The sequence below is a fragment of the Camelus ferus genome, chromosome 5 (genome assembly GCF_009834535.1).
Source record: "Camelus ferus isolate YT-003-E chromosome 5, BCGSAC_Cfer_1.0, whole genome shotgun sequence".
Taxonomy (NCBI): Eukaryota; Metazoa; Chordata; class Mammalia; order Artiodactyla; family Camelidae; genus Camelus; species Camelus ferus.
Window position 1 is genome coordinate 96721298 of NC_045700.1, and position 6640 is coordinate 96727937.

Genomic DNA, 6640 nt, shown 5'->3' on the forward strand with positions numbered 1-6640 from the left:
TGTGTGTGTGGGGAGGGCCTGGGGCCATCTTCCCTGGTGGCTTTCTAGGGCTTTCCACCTGGGGGCTCTCCTTGGGCACTCCCATCTGCTCTCCACCCCTGCCCCACTCCCCGTCCATCTGGAGTTTAGATGGGGGCTGTCTGCAGCACCTGGAAGGGCCATGCTGGAGGCCACGACCCACTTTCTTCCTCCAGAGCCCCTCGGCCCCTCAGCGTCTGCAGAGCTGTCCTGGGGGCGGGGGGCAGGGAGGGGTGGCCGGGGGCACGTGCTTTGGTGCTTCCTCCGGGGGCGGGGGAAGCTGGAAGTCCTGCCAGGGGACACCCAGGCTGGTGTGCTGAGCCACCTCTTTGCCTCCCTGTGCGGGGCCGGGCGTCCAGACTCGAGCTGCAGCAAGCAGAGCTTTTCAGAGCCTCAGCGGGCGCCATCCACGTGCGCCTGGGCCAACCCCAGCTCTGCCTCCCCTTACCTGCGTGTCCTCCGGCCCCGAGGCACCTCCCTGCCCTGTTCTCCCATCCATGCGATTGCCCAGGCGTGGCAGCCGAGTCCCGGCAGGGCCAGCCTCTCAGGCCTGTGGTCACGCAGTCCCACGAGGCCCCGGGCTCAGGGCGACCTCACTCAGAGATGCACTCTCTGTGAGTCCATGTGAGGGGGTCCTGAGCAAAAGGGGTCTTGCTCAGTGGGGTCCATGCTCAGGGGCGTCCTGCTCAGAGGGTCTGTACTCAGGGGGTTCCAGGCCTGGAAAGGGTCCATTCTCGGGAGGGGGGTCCGTGCTTAGGGGTCCACACTCTGGGGTTCCAACTCACAGGGCCCCTGCAACTTCAACGGGCTGCCGTCTTACCGCAGATCAGTTGGAGTTTTGAGGGAGAGGCCCGCACTCACTTCTGGACATGCACGTCGGGTCGGGGCGGCCCTGCTCTAGTTCTGGGAGCTTCCTGTGTGTTGGCAGGTGGCTCTGGGCTCTGGAGACCTCAGGCTTCCCTCGGTCAGCACGTGGGCCTCCCCAAGACACCTGCCGCAGACAGAACAGCCCCGTCTCTGACTCCTCAGCACCAGGAGCCTCAGGCAGAAGTGGGCGCAGAGCCACTCAGGGCGCTGAGTGCAGGAGTCTCCAGCCCAGCCCCTCCGTCTGCGTCCCAACTGCCCGCGCTCAGCCCCTGGCCCTCCACTGGGCCAGACCTTTCCAGCACTTTGATGATCTGGACGTCCAACACCTGCCCCACCCCGTCCACCACCACGGACCAGGGTCCCAGCCTCTACAACCAGGCCCCCCCAGCCAGGCCTCGGTCCTCTCCGCCTTTGTCCAGCATCAGTGGAGCCGCTGCCCACTTGCCAGCCCAGGCACTCGGCCCCACCTTCTCACCCCTCCTCAGGCTGCCTCTCGCCCCCAGGCCCTCCCCCTAGGCCGTCCTCAAAGGGGCCCCGCTCATTTTCTCTTCTCAGGACCCAAGCCTGTGGTCACCTCTGCCCACCCATGTGCCCCGGGCAGGGCTGGCTGCATTTGTCCTGGGAAGGCACGAGGGGGGCCAGGCGCGTACGGTGGAGCAGGGACTGGGTGAACGCAGGTGTGAGGTAGCAGGTGGACCCCAGAGGCAGGTGTGCACCCTCTCCTCCCTCCACCCTGCCTCCTCCCTCGACCTCAGGACACCCCCGGGGCCCCCAGACACGGGCACCAGCCCTGGGACCAGGCCCCCCCAACTAATCCAGTGCTCCCTGTGACTCTCCCCACCCTCTGTCCCCAACAGTGGTCTCCATGATGCCCACTCCCTTCACCCAGCCGGTGCGGCCCCCACACATGTCCCATACAGTCCTGCCCACGTGTCTGCACCCCTCCTGGTCCTCCAGCTCCCCCTCCAAACCCTGCCTGCTGTCATCCCAACCCCACCCTGCTGAAGGGGGCGCGGCCAAGCTGACACTTTCCAGTCCCTGACGTCTGTCACCCTGACCCTGCAGGGTTTTCGTTTTCCGAGGGACCAGGAGTATTCTTATCCTAGGGTGGACATCCAGTCCTGTTCTTGACCAGACTTGAGAATCCAGGGAGAAAGGCGGAATCGGGCCTGGGGCTTGGCTCCAGTCCTGCTGCCCACCCCGCCGAGTGCTGTGGGAGCGAGGACAGGGGTGCCCAGATGGCCAGTGTAGAGTGGCAGCAGAAAGGACTTTTCACAGGAAGGTTAGCTCTCACCAGGTGGTTGTAGCTTCCTAGAGCCCGGTGTTAAGAAGGATTCTGAGGCTCCCTCTGAGCTCAGAGGCTCAGTGCGCTGTGAAGCCTGCACAGGTCAAGGCAGAGCTGTCCCTCCACTGCCCACGGGTGCCCCTCACCGGACAAGCGTCCCAAGAATTGACTTCTGAGCCCTGATCACAACCCACGGACTGGGCATCTCACACCAGGCCGGCCTCTGAGCCAGGACAGGCCAAGTCTGCACCCAGACCCCCCTCAGGGGCTTAGGGGCCGTGCGGCACATCAGTCAGTGTGGGTTCACCACGAACGAGCAAGGAACAGGCATCGGGGAAAAAAGCTGGTTCAGTTTAGAGGCCGCATCACCAGGAGAGTGGGGCCCAGCACGTGGGGACACAAGCTTGTTCCCCCTCTGCTCGACCACACCTGGGGCAGTGTGTCTGGCTGGGGCGCTGCTCTGTGCGCGGCCACAGTCCCCCTGGGGGGGTCTGAAGCGGGCTGGCTGTGGGGGGCTTGGGAAGGGCCTGAGGAAGTGTGAGCACTCAGGAGCAGCCAGCTGAAGGTGAGGAACCTCCGGGGAAGCGGTGGCCATCTGGAACCCCTGAGGAGCCACCAGGGCTGGGTGGCTGCCGAGGACGGACCCAGAGAACCGCCCAGAACCCCACTGCTTCTGCTCAGACCTGGGTTTGAGGCAGCATCTAAGTGGCCGGCGGCTTTCACGCAGAGACCGAGGGCGCTGCTGGGAAGCCCCACCCTGCTCGACTCCTGACCGTTTTTATTTTTAAATTCATCTTAAGAGGAGAGGGCTACACTCTTTTTCCCAGTATTAGCAGGAACCTTACTTGCATCCTTCCCACTTCGCAGACGATGACTGTGCTCTGACAAAGCCTATCTTACAGCAGTAAGCATCCATCTCCATCCTGAGTACACGGAGGACGAATGTGACGTGGGGTCCACAGCCGAGGGTAACGGGGTCGCAGTGCGGCGGGGGCCCTGAACACCCTTGTCTAGGTCACTGCCATCACTCAGGGCACGGGGGAAGACAAGGGGCAGGAAGGGCAGGCCTGCCGGCAAACCAGCTTCCTCACGTGATGCGACCACTGGGGCTGGCGTGCTGCGGGGCGGACGCGACGTGAAAGGAGACAGTTTGTGACCTGAAAGCTTCAACAGGGTCATTCTACTCAGGACTGACAGGAGGAAGGCTGGATTTGGACAGAGAAAGTGGATACAAATCTTAGCTAGCTATTGCTCCTTTCTTTAAAGAAAAAGAAAAGAAAGAAAAGGAAAGGAGGCAGCTGCCCCAGCAGCGTTCCTGTGACGCCTGCGCAGGACGGGTCTGGTGACGCCCCTGAGAGCGCACGGCCACGGGGGGCGGGCCGGCCCTGGCAGGGCCTCCTGGCCGCTGCCTCTGACAGCCTCCCACCTCAAAGGCCGTGTCTCCCCTTCAAAGTGTATTTCCACATGAAAAGAGCAAGCTGTCTGTCTGGCGGGGCCTGGCGTCCGTCCGTGGGTCTCTCCATCTGGGGCAGCTGGCTTCTCCATGAAGGCCTGTCCTGCCCCGCTGGGGCTTTAAGCCTGGCTGCAGCTGCTCTCAGGAGGACGGTGGGCTGAGGGGGGAGAGCCTGTCCTGCCCCCACCCGGCAGGCCGTCAGCTGCCTCGTCAGTCCAGGGGCGGGGCGGGGCGGCCGGAGGTGAGGGTTGTATGGAGGCAAGGACGGGGAAGGGAGGGCGACAGCAGAGGCTGGGGGATAGGGACAAAAGTCCTGGGCCGAGCAAAAGCCTCTGATGGTGAGGCCTAGAAAGGATCCCCCCACAAAGCCCCCCACCGGGTCGGACGCCACTGGTCCATGCCCGGGCTCAGGGCCGAGGGCAGGGGCCCCCGTCCCCCTGGGCAGGGCGGGGAGGTGGTGGGTCCACATTCTGGAGGGGCCCTCGGTGGAACCCCCCGAGGTCAGGAGAGGGAAAACCTTGTCCCAGATTGTGCGGGAACCCTGGTGCTGGCACTGGAAGTGGGGGAGAGAGAGGGAGAGAAAGATGGAGGTGGCTGCAGCCTTTGTCCCTGGTGGTGACATGCTCTGACAGTGCCCCGAGGACTGAAGGACATCTGGGCGCCCATGACCGGGTCAAGCCCCACGGCAGCCCTACCTGACCCGACGGCAGTGGTGAGAGGGGCTGAGCGCGCGGGGTTGCCAGTGGCCAAGGTCAAGTCGTGCAGGGGCCTCAGTGGGGCCTCAGTGGGCCTGTGTCTCTGGCTGGCCCTGCCCCCGCAGAGCTCTGACCTGCCCCCAGCCCTCAGATCCTACTGTCACCGGGTGTGGCCAGGGAGCAGGTGAGGGCTTGGATGTCTGAGGTCTTTTCCAAACCCAGGACCAGATTTGCGAGCAGGGGAGGGAGCCAGGGGTCCTGGAACTTCTCTGTCACCTTCCCACCTTGCCTGGGGCAGGCCTGGCTGCAGGGGTGGGTGTGACCTGCGGCCCCTGCTCCGGGCACCTGGGCCCTTTCTCGGCAGGTTAGGGCTGTCTCCCTGCAGAGCCCGGGGGAGATTAGCGGGAGGAGAGCGAGCCCGCGGTGCCCAGGGGTCACAGCAGAGGTCAGGCCCCCCTGGACCTGGCCCGGGGCCCCTGTCTCCCTGCAGGAACCCCCACGTGGGCTCGGGGACCCAGGGTCTGAGTGCCGCTAGTCGGGGTCAGAGTGGGGGTGGGGGGGAGGGTCCCACCGGGAAACCAGCTGGGAGGCCGGGCTGCCTCTCGAGGAGAAGTCCCGCCTGAGCAGGTGGCCTGCGTGCGCAGCTGGGCGCGGGCGGGGCGGAGGCGGGGGCGGCGGCCCCTCGGGCAGGTCTCCCGAGCCCCGAACACGCGCCGCTCGTGGGGGTTTACGTAGCGGGCATCTTGGCAGGGGCCCCCAGGTGCTTTTAAGTACAAAGTTAGTCGAGCCTGTTGGTCCTGCGACCAGAGTAAATCCATCTCTCGGTTCCCCCGGAAGTTCCTGTTCTGGGGCCTGGAGGGCTGGCCGCCCCCAAACCCCGTCTGTCCTCGTGCAGGACCGCGGGGAGGGACCGTCCGCTCAGGAAGGCCGTGTCCACGTGAGCTCCGTGGACAGATCGCCGTCCTCAGAGTTACAGTCCAGCTTCAGTGTGAGCGACTGCGTGACCACTTGGCCACAGCAGTGAAACCCAACGAGAGAAAGTTCAAAGTCGCTGTGTGTGAGAGACCAAGGGCCCTCCAGCAGGAGGCGCCCTGTGACCCGCACGACAGGAGGGCTCGGCCTGCGCCGCGTGGAAACCCGGCGCGGCGGGCACTGAGTCAGACAAGGCTCCCACGTACAGAACGTGCATTTATGAACCAGTGCCCTAAAAACCACACTTCCGCCAGGCCCCCGTCTGAGACGCTGTGTGGCCACTCAGCCAACAGCAGTAAAACCAAGAGAAAAACATCAGAATTACTTGAGACAGCAAAGCAGGGTCCCTGTTGTGGTTCTGGATTGTTTTATTTATTTGCAACAGCGAGGGTCTGTGCTTACACTTCCCACGAGTGGGATAGAACGGACGCACGCACCTTCTAAGGGGACGTCAGCGTGACGCTGGTGGAGGGGAGTGCCCCCTCGGCCCCGCGCGGAAGCTCACGGGGAGGTTGGGGCGACTCGAAGGCGACTCGCTTCTGGGACTCCTTGACTGGGAGCTTGATGCCAAGACCTTGGGGGAAGTGCCAGGAGAAGCCACAGTGGGCTCGAGAGCGTCGGGGTCACGGAGGTGACGAGGTGGGGGTTTGGGTGAAGGTCGGGGTGTTTGCACAGATTTCACCCGAGGTGTCCGCATCTGCTCCGCTGAACGCTCCGTGGGGACAACGCGGCGTCTGCCGGGGACGCTTCCCCTCCCGCGCCCTGTAACACGGGAGGCCTGCGGACCCAGCCTCCAGCCCACGCGGACCGGGCATTCTAAACGGAGATCAGCAAGGCGGTCCAGCCCGCAGAGGTTCTTACTTTGAAAGAGTATCAGGCACCTGGTGGACACAAGGGATTTCCACCGTAACTAATGTCCCGCTAGAAGCTGGAGGGCAGTAAGGCCGAATTGAGCCAGAAGGCACAAAGGGCTACTGCCCAGCGTGGAGCACAGACTGGGCCTCACGGCAAACGTCAGTGAGCGCCACCCAGCGGCCACCACTGGGATGCTGGAGCAGCACCTTTCCACCTGAGAGACAGTCAGCCTGCTACTGGGCTTGGATGGAGAACGTGGCTGTGACCCAGGGACACAGAGTAATCCTGAAACCTGCAACACTCACGACAGCTTAAGTGACGCCCAAGAAACTGCCCGTGGGGACGTCGGTGATGGGAGAGCTCCAGAACCAGACGGACGTTTATTTACTTACTCACGCAGTTGCGTGCTACCAGGGGACGCCAGTAGGAGCCTCTTATCCCTTGGCACTGACCTGGGACTGTCCCCTGACCGCGGGGACAGTGTCCTAGAAGCAG